We start from the raw sequence: 24725 nt of genomic DNA on the forward strand, positions 1-24725 counted from the left end.
CCAAACCGATAGCATGTAGAAACTTCTGGAGTGTAAGTTTCAACCCGAGTTTGCACCTTGTTAAACTCCGAGGGTTTCGATTGAAATAGGCATGCAGAACTATATGAATGGCACTTGCATTCCAAACCAATAGCATGCACACACTTTTGAGTATATGGAGGAGGAGAATGATGCCATGCATTCTAAAGTCCAAGCAAAAATGTGTTCTAGTCTAAGTAATCAGTGAGTGCCAAGTGCCAGCAATGAGATACCGTTGCTGCTCAGACCAACACACAACCATGAATTTTTAAACCGTAACAAATCAGGAAAACTTAATTCATTAGGCTACCATATATCTAACCAAAACTCAACTTAAAAAGGCTATCTTGTCATACATAAGCGCTGATCATAACAGGGCAACGGTCATGAGACCCATGATTTCTTTGTTCAAGAAGTAATACCAAATCCAAAATGCTACCAATCCTGAGAACAGCTCGCATGTGGCCCTCTGCTCATGTGCATGTGTTTCTGCCTTCTTAAGCATAAATAGATGATAGTGTGCTTCTCTATACTCATATCCTCACATGTGGGACTAAATTTCCAACCCATGTTATATAGATGTCATCTCTTTTGAAGAAAATAATAGCCTAATGTAAGCCCTCCTCTTTCACTTCGAATAATGTGAAATATACTTCATTACAATCATTTTCTTACCCACATATTGTTTTATATTATTATTATAGTTATTTCTATATTGATAATATATTTTATATATAATTATGACATCACGGTTCTTAGGGTTCTATAACGGTTCAACCGCGGTTGAACCGGTGAACCATCCACCCGGTTGTTTCTCCAGTTCGCTTACTGATCCGGTTTTCAAAACATTGGATAGCATAACATTCTAGGCAGCTCTACAATGCAGTGCCCATTTGGTAATGTGAAATGGACCAATATTTAGGTCCTCTTTCATTAACTGCCTTTTTTTCCTCGAAGGAACAAAGCAACCCCTCATGGGGTTTTATTCTAGTCAAATTTTGGGAACTTTTGTAAAACAAAAGTCGGTACTTTGTAATCTTAGCATGCATTTGCTATTACGATAAAGCAATTCATGTTGTTGATTGGAGGAACCAGTTTAGTTCTTCCTAAAGAGGCACTTAAATTTCAGAATGTAAAGGCTGCACTCAAAGGACACTAATGAGAGGGAATCCATTACTTCCGGAAAATGTACAGATAATTACAAGAGAAAGGAAAACTCCAAATGGTAATAAAACCACAATATTCGAAAGAAAAGATGACGTCACAATTTATTTTGTTTTCCAATAATTCACTCGACCAAACTTCAAACGGTTAAAGCTTGACATTATCAAGGGTTATCATAAATATTGTAACACATAGGATCAAACATTCAAATGAAAATCACAGAGGTCGGCTGTTGAGAGCTTCTCTCTCTATATACACTCCTCCTTTCAGAAATCCACCACAAATCTTCCATTTTTGGACCTCCCCTCAAACAATCAGTTTGCAGGGAACGACAGCCTGGAGGTATACTCTATTCGGCCAATTTCAGTCACGGGTAAAAGAGGATTTCCCCGATCATCTTCAATCTGTACCGTTCAAAGGTATGGCAACAGGACGAATCGGTGTGGCGCAGTTTGTTTCCAGTTGACTACAGCCTGTATTGGTTGAATCAAAAATCAAAAATTCGTTATTCAGTCCATCCCATGGACCGATTCCCTCAACCGGCGATAGGTTAATCAGAGAAAGGGGATCTGCCGATTAACCCACCATTTCTCTTATGCCGATCTTCACCACTGCCATGGTGAATCGGCCTACACCAACCCACAACAGCTGAGTGTCCCGAGCATCCACTCCTAGCCGGAAGGGTTGGAACGGACGGTGAGGTTTCCCAGTTCGTGGGTTTCACGGCGATGACCCAAAGTCTTTGCTCATGGGTCCTATTCACGACAAAAGGAGTCTCCGGAGATCATATCCCATTTCTGACGTATCAGCTTCGTAGCCATTATTCCCTCTGCTCTGGTCCTGAAGCTACGCATGGCGGAGGACAGTTGCTCGTCGGAAATGGTGGTGCGCTGGTCAGATCTGGTGGAATTTACAGATAGAATTCCTGCTCAGTGCTCACATAGGCTTGGTGTTAGGGTCAATTCCAAACGGATTCTGGATTTACAGAGGTAAATCCTGGTTCTCAATCATCTTCGTTAAGTTCAGTTCCGTAGACTTGTAGATCCAGATTGAAAACCTCGTTCGGCAGTCATCTGTTGGACTGAGATCGGGTTAATCATTTGGATATATTTCATTACTTCTTGTTCTAGTTAGTCCTGGTGTGTCGCCGGTTTTGGGTATATGCAGTAGTTTGGTTTTGCCAAAAAAATCAGAAATAAGATCATAACAGGTGTTGTTTGGTCCTAGCCCAGTTTAGTTTCTAGGCATTCAAGCCATTGAGGGCTCATTGCTATGCACCTTATCGTGCTGCATCTTCAAAACCCAAGAGCTCTTGCTTCTCTGAGCCCGTTAGTCTCTTAGCGTGACATGTGTGTGATTGTGTCTGTTCTTATTAGATGTGTGGTTTTTCACTGTTTTAACGGAGCAGATTATAGTCCCCTGCAGTGTTGTGTGGCCTCGAAATGTGCCAGTTCTTTTACTGGTGGCAGATTAGAGGCTCCTTTGCTGTCTCTCTTTTGGTGGGCGGCGAGTCTTTGGTAATCAGTTGTGGTTGTGTAGATTGTGTGGATTAGGCTTTCAAGCGGGGTTTAGAGGGTTCCCGTGTTTGGATGCATTTATCTATGTCTACCTCCTCAAGCTCGAGGTCCTCTGTAGTAGCTGTTTCTCTGGATGAGAGTGCCAGTTGAGGTTTTTTCTGGGTTGGTCGGAGTATTTGATTCTTGGCCTGCTTAACCCGTCTTTGGAGATTAGTAGTGGTTGGTTAAGGCTAGGATGGGTTGTTTTGGTGAGGCTTGGAATTCAGATGAGGGAGTTAGATTGGTTGGAATGGGTGTGGTGTGCAAGGTGAGGCCCCCTGTCGGATGTCGTCATCTCTGGTTGAGCCTCTTCTTGGTGCCTCGTTCCGCTGTAGTAGCTGATCAGCTTCCCCTATGCCGATTTGCCATGATGCTGCTAGTTCTCAATGATGGTCTATCACATGGTCGTTTCTGATGGTGACTCTTTATTTCATTTCCTAGCTTGGCGGGATGTGCCAGGTAATAGTTAGGTTTCTTGCAACCATTACTACCCATATCACTTCATAGGTTCACACCCGTTGTTCTATCTTTCCTCATAGATAGAACAACGGTTTTTGTAATTTCACTTACTCTACCTTACTCTCCATGCGGGTTGTGCATGAGATTCTGCAATTTTTTCAATCATCTTGTTTTCTTTTTTCTTTTCCTCCTGGGGTATGCCCCTTGTAGGCTGTACATTCGGTTAACTTCTTTTTAATTTCAAGCTAATTTAGCCCAAAAAAAAAAAAATTTCAAATGAACTGTCCCAAAGGAATAAGAGTCAAGTGCCTCTTGTGGCCAACTATCTAGGGATGGCAATTCGAACCAAACCGATGGTTAACCAAAGCATAACCGAAGTTTTTTCCCGAACCATAACCGAAAATTTCCCCGTGGGTACAGGTATGGTTAAAGCCTTGGATAACCGAACAGGTATCGGTTCGGTTATGGTTTCACTGTTACCCGAACTAATACCCAAACCGAAAAATGTATAATTACAAAATTACCCCTATACATATAGGGGCCGGTTCTAGGGACAATACATTTGACAACACATTTTTCAAAATTCCACGTGGGACCTTCATACAATTGATCGGAGCCATTCAATATATTTAAAACATGTTTTTAAGGGGTCCCATAAAAAATCAACTCATTTGGATATCGGTAAAGGCTTGATCGGCTCATTTAATTGATTTCTGTCAAATTTGACAGGATAAAATTGAATGAGCCGATCAAGCCCTTGTCGATATCTAAATGAGTTGATTTTTTATCAGAACCTTTAAAAACATGTTTTAAACAAATTGAACGGCTCCGATTATTCACGTGGGGCTCTGAAAAATGTGTTGTCAAAAGTGTTGTCAAATGTATTATCCCTAGAACCGGCCCCATATATATATATATATATATATTTGTGTGTACAACGGTTTTTTTCTCCTCTCCATACCAGAGCGCCTCCCCCACCCCCTCCCCACCCATATATATTTTTGTCTGTTTTGATGTTGCTGATGAGGTCATACTCATGTATGTTAAAACACAAACTGTGTTATCTCGCGGGGGCTAAAATTCAACACCCAAACGCGAACAGCATACTCAATGCCTTCAAAAAGCTTTTCCATTGCAGCGATGGATAGTATACCCTAGATTTTGTAAAAATTCATGTAATTTGGAAGTAACTTCAAACTGGAAATTGAATTACCTCATGTCCTCATCCATGTTATCCTTTAGGTATGGAGCTGTGATTCTGAACATGTTCTTTGCGACAGGTGAAAATGCTGTAGCAACAATAGAGCCTGTGTTGTCTGTAAGTTCTACGTTGAATCTGCAGTTGTTAAGAAATTGAAATGGGATTCAATAGTAAGTTACGCGTGCGTTTTATACAACTGTTTTGATATTGATTATTCTGAACATGTGTTTGAAGGGGACTTACTGTGGCACTGGTTCCTCTCTTTCCTTGCAGTACAAAGTATGGGCTGTTGCATCTGTTCCCCTGTTGCATTTAGAGAACGACATGTACCAGAACTTCTGCTCCATGTCAGTTACTTTGCAGATAGGTTGGATCCAGTGCTTGCTGTAATGAAGTCATGTTCAGAGAAGAATATATAAGTTAAATGCATGCCAGGATTAATTTCTTTCGCAGCTAGGTTCAAATGTTGTGTGTTCATGGGAAGAAGTGTACCTCTGAGACAATAGTTGGAAGCTGGTTGATTTTGATGATGTCTTTCCCGCCTGGTGTGAGGCAGCGAAGTGCTGTGCCTTGTCTGTTCATGTCATGAATCGGGAGCTTGCTAATGGCACTTGAGTTTTCCATACACCTGCACTTCAATCGGGAAGCGGCGGATTGAAGCAAAAAGTGCTAGAGCCTCTGGTCGCCAGCTTGATACCTTAATATTTGGAATTAATAATTAGCTGAAAGATACTCTGAATCATTTTTGGAGCTTGTGTTTTGAATTGAGTGTTTTGGGAAAAAATTACCATTGGAAGTATTGACTTTCATCCTTGTACCAAGAATGACAGGGAATGGCCCTGCAAGGTCAGCCATTGCCTGACCTTCATGATCAGTGAATTGATCCATGATCAAAAAAAAAAAAAAGTGAACTGATCCCATAAGGTTAGGGTTCTCGGTTTCATCCTGCAGATCGAATTGTAAAATTGAGATGCAATAATAAATCCAGATGGCGAAGACTATAGTAAAGAATGTTACAGCGCCACCTAAAAATTGATTGCAGTTTATGGAATTCAAAGAAATGAAAGGATGAAACCATAAAGGTAGTCTCATCCAAGGAGCCAGCAATGATCCAGCAGCAGTGAACAACAATGACCAACAAGGACACAAAACTGGACACGGACACGATAGACTCAAACAAACTAACAAAAGTATAGAACAAGACTCACCCATAAGACCAGAACCACCAAGCTAAGAGTAAAAGGACGGACCCCATCCCACCAGATATAGTCGCATGCTAAGAGAAATAGCAACATGTTGTTTATAAAATACTTCTCCTCTTTCCTCTGCAAGAGCATATGAATAAAAATCAGTCACAGAAGAACACAAGCACAACGTAACAGCTGATCAACCACAAATTCACAACTCACCCCTGCGGGCCCTGCATAATTTCCTTTGAACCCCACACGAAAACCATGTTCATAACTGGTTGACTGAATGCCATCCCTCCTTGGTCTCAGAACAGCAACTGGAAGATTATCCAGAATCCTATACACCCATTTCAGCTTAAAGTCAGACAGCAAAATAAATCTAAGGCTTGCATAAAAGTTTCCATTGCCAACACCAATAGATACATACATTCACAGACATAGCTCCACATCACGCACTTTGCAAAAGATCCAAACAATTATCTGTCAATTAATAGGACTTTCAATGTAATTGTAAGAAGTACTAAACAAACATAGATGACCAAGATTCACAATGCAAGATAACAAAAGGGTGCTCGATTCATCATACATGTTAACTCTATATTCATCATCGATTTTTTCCTTGAAGTGCTTTGCAGATTCAAGGAAACAGCATCAGGCATACTGAAAGTATAGCGCGGAAAGATACATCGCTGAAGGAACTCCATCTTCAAGGTATCTAGACAAGAGCTCAACCATTTATCCTTCTCATGAGTAAGCCGCCTGCGAACAGACGCAACATTTTCTTCATGCTTTTGGAGTTCAAAAGTAAGACGATCCAAAGATTCTTGAATCCTTTCCTTGTCTTTCTTCCTTTTTGCGATTGCTGAGCTCGAATTATCAGAGAGTTCTTCCAGAGCTTTAAGTGCTGCATGCTGCTTAGAAATTTCAGACTCATAACGGCTTTTGGGGACATAAAGATCGTAAAGTGTGAGACCCCAAAAGGTGGCATATAGGTCTGGAGAGAGGCTGTTCCAAGCTTTCGAAGGCAACATCGTACTAACAGTATCAAGAAGATCCGACCACCTGCATAGTAGATATAAATGTTAAAAGCAGGCAAAATTGGATAATAAAAAGCTGGAAATCAGGACTACAAAGAATACTATAATACCGTTAACTAAGTTAAAAACTCACGGTAACCCAGAGCCTCAACCATACTTATACACATAAAGATACTATCATCTATATATAAAAGCATTGTTTTTTTTTTTTTTGGGTAAATATATAAAAGCATTGTTATCAACAAATATGAGTGTAAGTTCTCCTATGACCTATCGAGCTCAAAATGTACCAATATACAAAGTTGAAAATGAATAAGCTCAAGTAATTACGTTATAGGCTTTCGAGAAGGACGAAGATCCAGAACCAATTTGCCAGATGACTCGGACTCTTTTGGAGCTTCAACGTTATCCAAAGGCCAGAAGACTTCAGAACTACTCTGGCATTTGAAGAGCCTCATTACAGGCTGGTAGATTAAGAAAGCCACCTGGAGCAGAGAGAAAAAAATTATACGAAAGCGAGTACATTACAAAATCCTTCTAATTTAAGATAACTGCCAATGGGGGACGACCCTAGACGTTATAAGAATACAACTCAAGTCCAAAAAAAAATAGTGAGACCATCGTATATATTCAAAATCCTGACATGAAAAGTTCGTTGAAAATACTCCACAGAGAGAGAGAGAGAGAGAGAGAGACAAACCTCAGGATCGAGGTGGTAAAGGTGTACAAGATCATTAAGAGGTGGAATCAGCTGAGCACATGTTGCTGGCGTAACTGCACTACACAGGAAGTCCACAAATTGAAGAAGGGTTCCATGGCATCTATCAAATTCCTCACTAACCATCATAATGTATGGCGCATCTGCATTTATGACAACCCTGTAGACGATAGTAATCAGAAAATGTTACCAAAAGCTCACAGCATTCATGTAATATCAGTTACATGGCAGCCAACAAGATCACGCCTATGTTATTCGGACTCGGGTACGGGGATCGGGTTCGGGGATCGGGTTTGGGTACATATCTAAGGGTCGGACATCTCAAAGTTGAAAATAGAGAATTCGGAGATATGTATCCGAATTTGGATACGGGAGCGGGGATTCGTCAAATTTATTTTTTTAATTAATTTTTTATTTTTTATAAATTTAATATGTAAAATAATAGAAAATTTATGCAATTTAAGCATATGGATTCTTTGTTTTGTGATAAAATGATAATAGAAGCCCATAAAAAATTATGGAACCATCTTAATTGCCCAAATTTACAAGCCCAATTGTGGCCCAAAAAGAATAAATAGGTACATTATACAACCTAACAAGCCCAATTGAAAGCCCAAAAGGATAAAATAAACCCTAAATCATAAAAGGAGAAAAAACAGCCACGTTCTTCTTTGATCGTCTTCCACGCCGAACTTTTGCCATGCTTCCACGATCATCTTCCACAAAAATTGTCTTCCACGCCTACATCTCCAGGCACGACTCCTCTTTCCTCTTCCTTTCTTCTTCTTCTCCCTCTTGATCTCTTCTTCTTCTTCCTTGGTCAACCAGACCTGCACAAAGTTCATGTGTCCAGATTTTTCAGCCGAATCCCATACAAATCTCACACCCGGGTCGGGTCGGGTCAACACGGGTACTCCATCAAAAATGGCAAGTCCACGTAACATAGGATCACGCAAAGGGTATCCAACTTCACATTACCTGATCAACCTATATATAACTAATAAGGATTTTGACCCGAAATTAGGCACGTCTATCTAATCTACGAATGGCCATAGAAGTAACTACACACTGGTTGCCAAGATAAAGATTCCTCATCCCACACTCAAATTTAGGAAGATGCATACTTTCATTTCCACGACTTCTAGTGATTAGCAGTGTAAGCTCAAGGAACTTTCTTAGAAACTTAGGACTACCAAGATGTACACCTTACACAGAACGATGTTGGGCAATAAGCAACAGCAGTGGAATAGCTATTTTTGTATCCTCCTTTGGAAGCAACGAGTCCCTTAGTCTGTTAGTGGATTTGATCAATGCCTGTAACGACAGATGTTGACATCTCAAGACCAATTAAGCATCCCACTCAGACAGCAGTGGATTTAGTAGGAAAAAAATCTTGAACAACAAAAAGCAAAGGAGTCAAATAGATAAAAGTTTTAAATATTTGTTTCCTAATGCAGAAAGAAACAACTTTTCAGCATGCAAAAAGCAATCAATGTCGAAAGTGGCAAAAAAGAACATATTAGTGAATAAGATTCCCACCTATGAGCTCTAAATTTTTAATATCTGCCCTTTTTTTTCTTTTTTTTTTTTGGGTAAATTTTCTTGAAATTAAAAAAGGTTAACCGAATGTACAGCCTACAAGGGGCACACCCCAGGAGGAAAAGAAAAAGAAAAAAGATGATTGAAAAAAGTGCGATAACCCATGCACAACCCACATGGAGAGTAGGGTAGATTAAGTAATGTAACAAAAGTGCCATGTGTGTTGAGATCATACCCTCGTTGCACTATCCATCTAATCGGAAGGATAGTACAACAGGATATGATATGTAGTGATACAAATAGAATATAATGAAAGCTAACTACTACCTGGCACATCCCGCTAGGCTAGGAAATAAAATAAATAGTCACCGTCAAAAATGACCAAATGACAACCATCACTGAGGACTAGCAGCAGCATAGCAAATCGGCATCAATGGAAGGCTGAACAGCTACTACAGAGGAATAAGGCACCAAAAAGAGGCTCGAACCAGAGATGTTAGCATCCGACATGGGGCCTCACCCTGCACACCATGCCCATTCCATCAGGCCTAATACTCCCTCATCCAAGCCCAAAGGCTCGCCAAAAAACAACCTGCCCCCTCAGCCAAAACCTATCATCACTAGTCATCTAGAGAAGGGATAAGCAAACCAAGATTCTCTAATACTCCAACTGAACCCAACAATTCCCAACGCGGCACTCACTTCTAAAGAACCGACTACTACAGAGGACCTCGACCTTAAGGAGGCAATAAGGAGATAGAAGCATCCAATACTCGGATACTCCCAAACCCCACACGAATTTAATATCTGCCCTCCCTATAGAATTAGAAGAAAAACCTCTATATACATACGAAATGTAAAATGTCTAAAGGGAGTACTAAAAGCATACAACTTCAGACAAAGTTCATATATCACCCTAAAAAGTAGCTAGGTTTTAATAAAATTGCATAATCTAGGCTATCTAGAGTATAGTGGCAAAGTAGGATTGCTATTATCTGATGACAAAAATGAACAAGCACGCTTTCCTTCAAAGATGGTTCATGTGGTAAGTCAAAAGTGTTCAGATTAAGCACCAGTATGCATTACACCATTTGAATTGTAAAATTATAGGAGCTGATTATTTTCTCCAAACATAATAACTCGAATAGCTACTGAATTGCCAAAATTTCTTGAGATTTTAAATCAGAGAGTTGATACTCAAAGCTTTTCAATGCACGTTATTGTTTCGAGTTATCCCAAAAGAAGTAGCCTGATATCGGAGAGTGTCACTCCCTGCCATGGCATCTAGCTGTTCCTCCATCATGTTCTCTGTGTATTGGACATTTGCCATTTGCTGGATAAGTTCCTATTCCAATCACAGAAGATCAAAGTGTTAAGAATGGGACCTGGAAAACACATCACAAGGGCATAACTTAACATGTCTGAAAATACCTGTAGCAAAACTAGCTCAATTCCATTCCCTTTCTTCAAATGATTCACGAGACACTGAAAAAGACCTCTCAGTTCCATTGATGGGTATTTATTGCACCTACAAATAATGGCAACGGCTACAGCAAATTTCAAGAACGTAATCATAGCTGAAAAGTATGTCATCAATCAATACGGCGACAATCAAAGGGGCCGATTGTTGTTACATCAAATTCTTCTTACAGTGATTGTTGGTACATTTGGAAAACTAAATTACTACACCAATCCAAGAGTCAATTAGGAAACTAACTCTCTAATGACGGGGTGCCGAACAAGGACATGCACTTGTGTGTGTGTGTGTGTGTGTGTGATGTGACTTAATCGACTAGGAAAATAAATAAAAATTTCCACATAGCTCAGCAATTAAACGATAGGATTAGAGAAATAAACCATGGCAATCAACTAATAACATATACTTCGAAGTGTAGCATTATAACACATAGCTAAGCGGTTAAACGATAGGATTAGAGAGATAAACAGAGGTAATCAACTAATAACACATACTTCGAAGTGTAGCATTTACGGAAACAGGACATATGACGTTCAAAATTGAAGTATTATGACTTTTTGTTAGGCTGCACATTGTGTTCACATATTTTTGACTAGGTGCAAGGCCCATAAGCATTGACTTCAAGCATAAAAGAAAAACAAAACACGCACACATCAATAAACACACAAGAAGATAGGAGAAAAGGAAAGGAACATAGACAAATAAATTTTCACTTAATTCATTTGTTTTCTCTTAGAAACAAATCAAACTTAATATTCAGAAATTTGGTAAAATAAATCTTAGGCAAGTCTTCATGCCCTGCATGACGTAATTTTTCGCTAATAGAACCATAAACAACAAAACATATTTATCAAGCCAACCAATTTTTTTTTCCCCTACTTTCACATCCTCACTTAAAATTTAAAAAAAAAAAAAAAGAACTACAAAAAAATGCATATTAGACCGCATAATCTTACAAGTTACAAGGGAAAGCCACTTCAGCGCTAGTAAAATGTTAACATCAATCGCTGATTCAAATATGTTTCCCCTTTTCACTATGATTTCAAATTAGTGGTTCTCCGATTAAGACTGAAAAGCATTAGCGTGAAATATACATGACTGATATTATGGATAATATGGTAAGGACAATACAACTATGTAATAAAAACCTCCCATTTCTTTATCTTCCTATGTTGATTCAGTCGCATTGAGTTATTGGTGTAGCCCTTCGGTAGATATTTGATACATTGCAAGTTTGCAACACTAATTGGATAGATGCTTTGGGTGGTCGTTTTTCTTTGGCTGATTGAATTTTCAGTGCAGCTTGAGTATGATATTTTGGAGTACGTTGTGATTGAGCGCTTGGCACAAGTTGGACATGAGAAGCTTAAAGATGATGGCGATTGAGTGCTTGGCACAAGTTGGACGTGAGAAGCTTAAAGATGATGGCCTTAATTTGTCAGACTGGCTCTAATCTCTTGCTTCATTTTGGGGACACTAGTATGTACTCTTTCTTTTTGGGTACATTGTACCTTCATGATACTTGCAAGTAGTACTACATTCTGAGTATACGTACATCGCTTGTCCTTTGGCTGTAAGCACATTGGTGATCATGTAGAAAATTACTTAAAGGTTTATCTACCAATATGTTAATCGTTACTAGTTTCAATCATAGACTTATTATACTTTTTGCTATTTACAAGGGAACCTTATAACAAAGCTAATACACTTCATTTTTAGTCTTTTCCATTTCCTTATAACTTCTGTTTGTGGAGAAATTATCTGGTTGTGGGTTTGTGCAAGTGCAATATGACATTCTTGGTAATTTTAACATACTTCAACTGACCTCTACTTCGAAAATATTGGTCATTTTTTCTTGAATATAATATTTAGGATGCTCCCAATTCGCAACAGATTAACCTCAAGAAAAAGCAAGTTGGCTGGAGCCGGGGATATTATGGACATTGCAGATTTTCCTGCGCTTCTTTGATGTGTGATATAGCTATAGCTTTCTTGCATTTGCTTTTCACGTGACACTAGATCGAGCACCAATGATTTCATATCCGGTGAAATGTTGGCATCATTGCATTACAGAGTGCTAAACAACTACTCTCTCTCTATCCCATTTTGTTTGCTTTGTACAGAGAATTCCACTTTTTAATAGGAAACACAATTAATGCTTCTCTGCTTAAACAATTTGACTAGATTTCCAATATTGTCCTTTATTCTCAACTTCTAAAACTACTTTCAGTCATTTATGATGGTTAGTTTATGGAAATCCACACTTTTTACTTGTGACTTTTCAAAGGAAGCAAACAATTTGGGACATCCTAAAATGGAATAGTGAGCAAACAAAATGGATGGAGCTAGTGAAAAACAAACTATTTAGAATCACTAGTTGAGTCAATTCAAAGTTCTTCACAAAATAAAACCAAAGTCCATTCTGTGCAGAGCGCATTAAGCTTCACTAGGGAACTAAATACCAGTTCATATAGTATTCCTTAAAAAAAGTGTTTTCAATGTTTTCCCAGGAAAATCTGCTTCATTGAAGCTTCCTACGATCAACAAATCCTATGACTAATGTTTGAACTAGCCTAAGAAACACATACAATTACAAGAAGGTGATGTATTCATGGCCGACCCGAATAGAGACTCATTGGCACCTGCTGACATGAGTCAACCTGTGTCGGGACTCATCAAAAAGAGTCCACTAGTATCTCGTCTTTTAGAATCATGCACAATTTGGACACTCAAGGACACACGTCTCCATCACTTAAAGACAAGTGAAACTCATTGCAATAAGGAAAAAATCTTGCGAACCCATAGCGTAATGCCAAAAGGAAGATTTACATCTACTAATCCCTTTAACACGTAAACAAAACTATTTTTTGTTAAAAAGAAGTTGGGCATTCAAATTTAAAATATGTTACATAACCTTTTTAGAATGTAGAAAGTGGGTAATGAATTTTTTACGACTTCGAAAATCTATTCGTACTCTTAAATTGACTCAATGTGCCAAATCTGACGGCACCGCAATTTGATGTACAGGAAGCAAATTGACGCTAGGAAACAAGTCTAGGTACCATCATTGTACCCTAGCCTGAGAATACATAGCGATGAGAACAACAGGAGTAAATAACAAGAACAAGAGCAAAATACGGAGTTTTAGGGGAAAAAATCATAAATGCCTGCTAATCAAATGTTGACACAGTACCTGATGGACAATTGTTCGTAGCACTGTCATTGGATTGGCATGAGCTAGTTTAGCAACCATTCGACCCAGCTGCTTTAGGTTTTCCTTTGCAAGCCGTTTCAAGATCCTTCTCGTGTCTAACTGTTGAAAGAGCAGGGCAAAGCAACCAATACTTCTCAACCACAACGCCAAAAGAAGTGACCAGACTAATCAATTCCTAAAAACAAATAATTTACCTTTGCAGTTTGCCTTGCAGCCAAAACCATTGGAATAAGCTTCATCATCTTTTTCCCACTCACCATACAAGTGATAACACACCTAAAAAGACAAATGCCATTGAGCAAGGTATACCCAATGGAGACTCAAATAGAAGTTTTAGAGCGCGATGACGGAATGCCTACCTCATACGAAAGCAGATTCATAACTTTCCATATCTCCTGCCCAACCGCCGGATTTGCAGGTGTCAATTGCAAAGAAGGAAGCAGACATGTTCCCAGGCCTCCTCAATCCTTAACTTGGCTTCCTTTAGATGCAGACGAGGAGTTCCGTTTACACCAGAACCACTTTCAGGATCAAAAGATCCATCACTACACCTGACACGCTTAAGTGCAGAAAGGTAATAGCCTTTCAACACTCTACATACCTGCTTATCAAAAAATTAAAGAGAGACCATTTTTAGCACACACAAAGGGCTATAACTTCTAAAAACCATGATACAACTCATGGAACTACAAAATAATGCACCTTCTGCAGCAGCAACGTATCGCGGTAGAGATAAGGTCCAGCACATGAAAGCATCTCAAAAAGCTCTTTCGGAAGGTCAACAAAAAATCTTTTTACCTATGAATTTGTTTCTATTGAATCACTAACAGCTGCGGAAGGCAACACCAAGTTCTAAAGATGAGTTTGCCGGACAAGTTCATATGCTGAAGAGAGAGACTTTTCAATGAGCCTGGACAAGTGCAACACAAGGTGAAAATGAAATACTCGCAGACTTTCAATAAGAAAAATAGACGTGGGAAGACAGAACTTCAATGAAAGCATAAGGTTACAGACAGATAAATACAGCAAATCAAACATCCAATCAGATTGAAAAACATAGACAGAAACTAATGATATTCAATCAGTCAAACTAATGAATCAAATTGAGATATACCTGAATAATTCGTTACGAATTTGAATATGTTCGGCCGGATTAAGTGGTGAAAGACGATCAAAAAGAATATGGCATACCTGAAAAACCCAGAGTCAACATAAGTATGATTTTGCAGACTCAAAAGTTTAATACTTAATTTATACAACCAAACTGAAAGTTGGATTAACTACTCACACACAAATCAGATGGAAAAAAACATAATTCTTTGACAAAGACAAGATTAATAGTTAATAATGTTATTAATGATCCATTATACAAGAAGTATACCACAAGTAAATGACAAAGACGGAAAGCCCCATTTATTGTATGACAAATCACAAAGAGGCGGCCAACCAAATATAGTCTTGACCATTTACCATTTTGGAACTGCCTCGGTGTCAGAATACCCATTTTTCAAATGAAATATCATAAAGAGGTGCCCAACCCATTTGATTTCGGTAATTTCCCCATTTTGAAACCTCACTCATGCAATGACCAAGCCACACATAATTTGTGAAGCAATATACACCAAAAAAGGACAAACAGACCTACGCGCGCGCGCGCACGGGGAGAGAGAGAGAGAGAGAGAGAGAGAGAGAGAGAGAGAGAGAGAGAGAGAGAGAACAAGATTTTTTTTTAAAAATTGCGATTTTCATTTAAAAAACTAATAAGAGACTTTTCGAAGTAAGCCTGCATTCTATTACCAAAACGACGACATTAAGTGAAGCTCAAACACACCCAAGGGAAAGAACCTTCCATAAGGGACAATACATGCGTAGCCTACGTAGAAAATATCTCACACCCCCAGAAGCGCCTAGTCCAAAAACATTCTTCTCACAACCCAAGAGAATAAAAAGATGAAAGTAACAGTTGAGTCAAGAAAACCCAAAGACGTGTCACACAAACCTAGAAAAACTTTGACCAGCAAAATGTAATATGAGAATTGTCAGACATGCAGTTTTCATCATTGCTGCTGAACCAGTATCTCGTACAAAACTAATCATGGCATCCAGAAAGATGGGTGTAATTATCAACATAATTGCAAACATAAACAAACCCCCAATGAACAAAAAGCATCGTCCATGATAACATGGGCCAAAAAAACGGTTTGAGAAATTAACGCACACTGGGGCAACAGGAAAGTTTCATTTCACAAACAATGATATATTGAACAAATAAAAGCACTAATTCAAGAGTTACAAGCTTATCATGGAGATACTCATTACTTTGTCTCAAGTACACAAATCCTAACAATCATTTACGAAGTTGCATAGTTAAGCCAGTACAAATGCAATCCTAACAAATAGGTTCAAGCCGTTACAACTTCGTATCACTTCATAGGTAATAATTAGTTTCATGTAATAACTACTACCCGTATCACTTCATAGGTATCATTCCCGTTGTACAATCTTTCCTCTTGGATAGATAGTGCCACGGGTTAAGATATCAAACATATGGAATTTTGTTATTCCGCTTGCTCTCCATGCGGGTTGTGCATGGGTTACTGCAATTTTTTCAGTCTTCTTCTTTTCCTTTTTTTTTCCTCCTGGGGTATGCCCCTTGTAGGCTGTACATTCAGTTAACCTTTTTTTAATTTCAAGCTAATTTACCCACAAATATATATATATCAGATGGAATGATCATACCAGCTTTGCATAGCCCTCGCTCTCTTCCCGAAGAAGGTTAAATTTGGTTTGCTGATAAAGCAAACGAGTATTCACTCTGACCTGAAATAAAGAACACAACCACCTTAAGTCCAACAACAAAAAACAACTGATCTTCTTTAGAACTTATTCTGCAGATCACATTAGCTATAATTATGGATGTCAACGTACAAGTTTATTTGAATAGGCTGTTCAGTGTAAGAAGGAACAGCATGTAGAATCAAAACAATGCCTGCTCTTTATTTCTCATTTAAAGATTAAAGAGAGTTAAGTTGTTTGATTATGTGCAACTCACCAAGGATTGAATGAATCCGTGCTCACATAATCAACTAAGTCATTTGAGTACCATTGTCATATAGTTTCCTAACTGTTGCATGTAATGCATTTCTTCCAATTATAAACATAATACCCTATCTGTTTACAGTGTCATATAGTTTCCTAACTGTTTCAATATAGACAAAATTGAAAATCAAAAGTCGCAATGGGAATAAATTCTTTTCAATTCAGATCGGGGAGCATTAACTGAATGGTCCCTTAACAAGTTGGAATTCGCAAAAGGAATCAACATTGCAGGACGGTGAGAGTATTTTTTATGGAATTTTCAAGAGTATCCTGCTTTTTCTTGGTTTTGCCGTATCAAACATGTACCCGACCATTTACATGCTTCCTTGAATAAAACAGACTCCTTGGGCCTCTTCTAGGCTTTTTAAAAATGCTGTGAATTTCCACTAGGCATGCATGCAAGGAAATGAACACAGAACTCAATGCTCTACCATTTCTAACATACAAGCAGCACCATAAAAATATAAATTCTTCCGACCATGTCCACGTCCAAATTTTCTCAAAAACACCCAAGCAGAATGTTATATCAAGATGTACCCCTTTCCCACCTATCTCTGATTTGTAGATTACGTCGGATCCAAAAGGATTGTTTCACGAATGTTCTGCAGAAACCCAAAACTCTTTTTGCAGATGACAATATCCTTTTTGCCTCTATCAAAAATTTATTCTGCAAATGCTTTACAATTCCTGTCCCTGAGATTTAGCTACTAACCTACTTTGTCCTATTCATCATGAGAGACTAAACCTTTGACTAGATCATTTTCAAAGTTTGAAGTAGTTTATAAAGGTGGAAGAGAAAAATGCCCCTATTTCTGTTAGGAACCTTGATCAAAGCTCCTATGTGATGAAATGGAATGCTCTCCCCAAATCCATGACCAGCTGGATAAGATCAACAGTTTTCTTGTAGACTACCACTCATGATCACAAGAAACTTTGATGTGGAGGGCTGGGCTAATGGAAACAAAACCTAGAAATTGATCTCCTCAGCTGATTACAGAGTGTAATGTGATTAAGGTCAACTGGAGGGTTCACCAGGAAGACAACACGTGTGCGCTTGGGTTTTGAAAGGTAAATATGACAACTTTATTCAATTAGAAATTGATTTCCTTCTACACACTCCTCTATTTGGAGAAGAATTACCAAGTACGCTGATCTTTGGAACAAAGATATTAGGGCAAACACGAGCCCTGACGGATGGTAAGAACAATCCCCTGGTTGGAGAATTGGACAGGTTGGACTTGGCCACTTTTCAAGTTGATTGAGGGCCCTTCTACTTTGATAGAGAACAAGCTTAAGGTCATTGGCGCATGGTCTAATGATGGCTGGAATTCCACGTTGCCATCTTTGGATCTCCAGTTCTCCATCGGCTGCTTGCTACCCCTTAAATGGATAAACCAGATGTGACTGTGTCTATGAGTGAATTCACCAGTAGCACCGCTTATTCTCTTTCCAGGGAAATACTCCCCCGGCCTCCCCCCCCCACACACACACACACACAAAACAAGGAAAAAAAAAAAAACCAGTCAAACAAAAAAGTTAGCGATTGTAGGTGGGCTTTGAAAATACCATCTAATATAAGGATTTTACGCTCTTTTTAGCTAATTGTTCATACATAATAGGCACCAAGAATAATCTCTTGACCCACCAATCACCTTGCATAACACTTGTCACCTGGAAAACACCTTTCATGTGCTAGGGGGGCTACCTTAGAGATACAGATTTTAGGTTAGAAATCACTGTCCCAAATTTTTATAGTTTCTTTTTGTAATTAAATACATCAAATTGAAGTGCATACCTAGAACTACCCACTCCTCAGGTTGACCACATGCCCATCCTTTCACTTTGACTTGCTGCAGACAAACGATGAATGGGAATAGAAAGACATTCAGCAGGACACATACACACAGACCCTATGGCCACAAGTCTAGCATCTTTGGTGTTTATGTTAATCCTACTCCAGCAACAGAATGTCAGGTTTTGTGATAAGAGTACCCAAAACAGATCACCACGTATCGTGGTTCAACCTTAACATTGGTTGGCAACATATTCACAAACATAAAGAAGCATAAACTAGCCATGAACAAGCTGAATCTGAACTGATCGTTAGAAACTAAAGACATTTGCAGCACCGCGTATTTGTCTTATCAAAATTTAAACAAAGGCAAAACCTTCCATTTCATGACAAAGAGTCACAAGACACAACATTTAAAAACCCCATAACAAGTGCAATCATAACACATAAAACACAAAAACATTAATAATTATAATAACTCAGAGAACCACGATCCGCATACCGCTTTAGACTTTAAATCCGCCGCCCTAATTTTGATCATTTCACTCTCCCATAAAAATTCTTCCTAAAACGAATGAATCATAGATGTAAGCATTATTTCAATTTTTTTCTTTTCTTTTGAATATACATAAAGAACGGTAAAATTTCGAGGCTGCATCTTTACCTCGCAACGCTCCTGAAAAAGCCTCAGCGGAACCAACGCAGATTCCACCAGCCATTTTTGCCTATAAAACAGCAAATGAAGAAACAAATACAAAGCCATTTGAAAAGGATTACAACAAAAAAAAGGTCTGTACGGCCTACAGCTAATACAGCAGAACATTAAGTTTTCTCTTTTATAAACATTCCAGTGCATTTCTACTAAAATATTGATGCTACTTTTTCTAACTTCATTGCAAGTAAAACGGCCACTACTTTATCTCAAACCAATACAGAGAAAGAAAAAGGAAAAAAAGAAGCAGCTTATTCTCACCAAAAAAAAAAAAAAAAGGCTCATTCAGTCAAGACCCAAGGCCTAAGAATATCAAAAGATCAACTTATCTTTTAGTTTGTTCCACATTCCCTTTTTTTCATTCCCCCACCCCCTCCTTTTTACCCTTGTCGGACACAAAGCCACGTTCAATTGGGTACTTATAACGACGAATTGCTAAACTGCAACTTGGCATAGGAGTAATAACTTCCTTCATTTTAATTGACACTTTGCGCTTAGAATGCCATGAATAAGGTCACATACAAAACTTTAAGGTTTAAAGCCTCAACACTACAACCAAAGTATCCTAAGGAACAAAGGTACAAGAGTAAATGACGAGCAGAAAATACATGGAGACATCTTCATTGACACAACTATGTAACATAATTTCCAATGCAATAATTTTAGCAGACAAACAACGCATATCATCGATTAAGCACAAGAGTTCTCTTCCTCTTTCTTGGCCTTTTCACTAACCAATTTAAGGAGTCAAGCGCGATACTCTCCAGTCGTCGTGAGCTGCAAAAAAGGGAATGAACACATCACAATTACAATTTGTTATTAGTAACTTGTGGGCAACAATGGAATATACCAAATAACAGTTGGCCGCTTAACAAAAGCGCAATGGTTAGGTTCACACTCCAAAGCATTCATACAAATGCTAATTATGAACTAGCAAGTCTAGCATGATTGCACACACCAAAACATGACTAGCTGACTAAAACAAATTTGAGTTCAATCAAGTCACGAAGGTGACTGAGATTCCTCTGCATTGACAGGGAAACAAAAAAAAATCCCTATGCAAAGGTGAATTAAAAAGCATAGCACTAGAAAGCCTAATATATACCCAGTTTCATCAATAAAATCTTCGCAAAACAACAGATCAATAACACCAAGAAGGGAGAACAAGTTCAGTATGTTTTCGATAAATTTTTTTGACATTACAAGTATTAAAGTGCTTAACAATCAAAACCAGTGTCTAATCGTTGGATTTTTTTTCCTAAATTTGTGTTCAGATTTGGTTGAGTCACACTAGGGATTTAGAAAGTTCTATGGTATCAGTCCCATCTGCTTTGAGTCTTTGACACCAATGAGGGGGCATAGCATAAATTAAGAGACCATCAACTTTGAAGCAGATAATGCATGGGTTCAAAAGGGGAAAATTCTTGGACACACTTGTTGGTTGACAATGGACGGGATATATATTCTTAGTAAATACATCTCATAGGAAAATGTGGTCATAGACACCTATTTGGAAGAGAGAGAATTAGTGTTGAACTGATAAAGGGTGGAGGGGAGGGGGGGTTGGAAGAACATGGTCTTATCATTACCAGGTAGCAAGGAAGCTGGTCATTTATTCAAAGCATTGCGCAACATGGAATTAACCTATATTCCTTTGAGGGTAGTGATGCACCAATGCATGAAGTGAATGGTCAATTTATGATCCTACTGCACAAATGGTCTCAAAAAGAGTGCATTTGTGCTCATATTCTCTGTATTTCGACAACAACTAGTTTGAAGATTTCATAATCAGGTCTACTATTTTCTTTTGTGTACTTGTATACCACGGGTCACACCTTTGGCACTCTGTTGTTCTATGTTACCGAGGTATGAGTACCAGGTCTAGGTGAGTGTCCGCTGTCTAGTCATTGGAACTCCCCAAACCCTTGACATGGCATGAAAACATATTAACAACTAACATAATTACCCATAAGCAATTCCCGTACAGCTAGTTTTCTTAGACGCCATGATCCAATCATGACCTTCAACTCCACATGTTACTTTGCATGGCTGCTCCTCCCTCATATTGAACTGCAATAATTAGAAAATTTCTGATTTCATTTCATGAAAGGAAAAATAACATTTAAGGATGTTTCCAACAATAAGTAGAAAAAAGAGGGAATCAAATAAGATGCTCACAGTGTACATCAAATTTTCTATATGGTCACCACGAAGGACCACCCCCCCCCCCAGTTTTCGGCACTGTTCATAATTTTGGGAGGCTTACAATAGTATGACCATTCTGACACAACGAGGACCGATAGAGTGGCCAAACAACCCATAAAAACGTTACACATTTAAGAAAGGATAACAGATATTGCTTGTATGGTACAATTGCCTTTTAGTTAGTCCAAAACTCATCAGCAAAACCATCTTTCCTGAATTTTGGCATTATTCCACTTGTTTCGCTACAGAAGGAAACAAACATCGCAACATCACCAGTATGGAAAGCTTTAGTTTCTAACTGATGTTAGAAGATCAACAATGACATATGTACAAAGAGTATAACAATGCCTCACACATGCCCCCAAAATATTTATTACTCCTGAAGGTGATGTTTCCAATACAAAAACAGCTTACAGCATTACAATCTTAACCTCAAACTCCAGAGTTAATAGAATCATATATAAACAGGAAAAAAAAATATCGTCAAAACGAGAGAACAAAATCACAATCTACAGAAACCCATGTCAAGGTTTCAGCATCAGGAAATCAAAATGAAGAACGAAACGCACAATATCGACAGAACCATAATGAGATCGAAGAGGACGGCCTGGTCGACGTTGACGAACTCGGAGTCAAACGTCTTGAGTTCGTCGTAGCTGAGAAACAACGCAAATTGACCTCTCCCAAAACAGACCAAAGCAAGCATTTCCTTTCTCGTATAGCTCAAACAAACACATAAAGGAAGCAAGAAGTAATCGAGAAGTAGCCAATAGGTTACCTTCTCTTCGAGAAGTTGCATGCATAGTTTTGGCAACTTTGTAATCAAAGAACTATCCATGATATTTTTTCCCATACTATTTTCCTCAGCTTCTAGGATGCTTTCCAAGGTCACAAGGATGGAGGGTTGCCCATACGAGTGTCACTTGGTCCCATCCACTCCTCTACATACTTATCCATCAGTGGGGTCCATTCATTAACCAACAACCTATCCTCTTGTTCCACAGCCCAAACAGTAATCAGAACAAGAACACCCTTCTAAACAACTCGAAATTCATCTATTACTTTTTTCCTTCTACTCTCCATACCTAGGTGATGTAACACAGCAATAGAAATTGCAGCATCACCAAGGCAACGACATTCTAACCCATTCCTAGTCCTTCAACCCAACTACCGATACTTCCTATCCAATTCAGAACTAACTTCATACAAAATTAAGTAAATTTGTATGAGAAGCTATAGAACACCATTTTTGAAGGTGAATCCAATAGTACTGGAAAGGATTCAGGTTGCATAACTCACCAAAAAATACTAAGAGTGCCTTGGCGGATTGGCAAACAAAATAAGCGGACCAACCAAAAGTATTTTCCCATCGTAGCATTGGGAAGAAAGCCAAAATGACAAACTATGAGTATCTGTACGGTAAAGTCATTAGTTCTAACTCCTCAAATGGAAATAAAAATGCAAGAAATAAAATCATGCCTCCATCGAGTTACCAAAGCATACCTAGACAGGACAAAAAAAAACTAAAATTACTTTATCACAAAGCTAGATTTCTTATCTAAAGGAGAACTATCAGAGCAAACTTTTTTTTACAATTCTCAAATTGTGAAAACAGCAAAATAAGTGGTGGTGGTGGTTGTGTTGGCCAAACCAATTGAATCCTCTTCCTATCATAACATGTGAGGGAAAATAAGAAACAACCTATATCCAGAGAAACAACAAAGACAAACAATATATTTTCAAATAATTACGCAACTTGAATACCATGGTTCTAACTATCTGCCCGTCTTTGTTATTTTTTTGAAAAAATGCATCAGTACACCCCTAAAACCGAAGGGCGTGTTTTCTTTCCGTCTTTTAGGCTTGTTTAATGACATCTTAACAAGTATTAAGACATACAAAAGGGGAAAAAGTAATCAAAGCAAGTGTGAATTAGACCAAAACCCCTAATAAAAAGAGAAAGATAATAGAAGTCACTCACAATTTGCACTTCCTTACTTTGTTTTACCCTTCTTCTTCACCAACCCATCGAAAATATACAAAACTCACATGAATCACAACTTGAATCCAGTCGAAATCATGAAAAAAGCACTCAGAAAATTACCTTTTGGGGGCTTTAATCCTTGATCTGCATCACCCAAATAACAATAGAGCTTTCATGATAGAGAGAGGCACCAACCCGCTGAAAATACACAAAACCCATCTCAATCACAACTTATTCCAAACAAAATCATGGGAAAAGAACTAAATCTCAGAGGTCAAACTGGAAATCCTCATGGAGATTCTACGAAACAGAGCAACTTGAAACTTCCTTTCACTTTTTTTTGTTTTGCGGTTGTTTGGTTGGCGAAATGAAAACATGGAGAACATACCCCTATTTTCGTTGGACGGCGAATAGACATCATGTATCATTCTAGACCCAAAAGAAGATGAAGAACCGAATCAGAAAACGAAGAAGTAATCGAAGGGAAAAAAACACACTGAAGCAGCAGACAGAGACATCCAATCATATACATTACAAGCAAAACTTTCGAAAAAATGTAAGAGAACGATACCTGTGTTTTTACGGAGAGGAGGAAATACATAGAAACCCACGGATTCGGCGACATAGAGTGCAAAGTCAGAATCGACCCCTGAAAATATTGGCTGCGTCGTTGCCGTCATCTTCTCCTTCTTTCTCTCCATCTTTTCCTTCCCATCCAGATTCCTTCAAGATTTCTGAAATTCCATTGTAGAACAATGTTTATGTCAAAAGAAAACCCTAAATAGAAGTAGATAAATGTATAGAGGTTGATAAATGTGAGGTTCTGGTCCAAAACCTTTATTATTTATATATTGAAACTTGACTGCAAAACCGCTCCATTAAAAACCCACACCTATCCAAACAGCTATGCCTAACCCTTCCAATCCTAGCCGAGGCGAGCGAACTCGCAGCGCCGGCCTCGCCGCCGGTGGCGCGGACGGAGGATGCATCGCCGCCATTAGCAGAGGTGGTGGATGGAAGTTTGGAGTCTTCGTTTCCATGGGAAAGGGAGAGAGGAGGGGGTTTCGTCTGTGAGGGGTTTCGGGTGTGGGAGTGGGAGTGGGAGTGGCCGTTGTGGGTATCCAGCCATTCAAGCAGTTCGACGACGACGAGGAAGGCGAAGAGAAACGAGTTAACGGAAACTGGCGAAGAGAGGAGCCATAGAGGCCGTTAATGGAGGCGGTAAAAACGAGCTATCTCGAATGCGGCGGTGTAGATATGGGATTGAGCGTCAATGTGGTGATACGGTGAGAAAGCCTTGGAGGAATTGATGGAGAGAGAAGGAAGGAATCGACGGAGAGAGAAGGAATCGATGGAGCGT

The 24725-nt window shown here is 38.8% G+C and overlaps 1 pseudogene; it reads right to left on the reverse strand.

The window, feature by feature from the left end:
• The window catches only part of LOC131321815 (THO complex subunit 2-like), a 47395-nt pseudogene extending 23020 nt beyond the window's left edge, over positions 1–24375 (reverse strand).
• Between the last annotated feature and the right edge of the window lie 350 nt (positions 24376–24725).

The sequence above is a fragment of the Rhododendron vialii genome, chromosome 4a (genome assembly GCF_030253575.1).
Source record: "Rhododendron vialii isolate Sample 1 chromosome 4a, ASM3025357v1".
Lineage (NCBI taxonomy): Eukaryota > Viridiplantae > Streptophyta > Magnoliopsida > Ericales > Ericaceae > Rhododendron > Rhododendron vialii.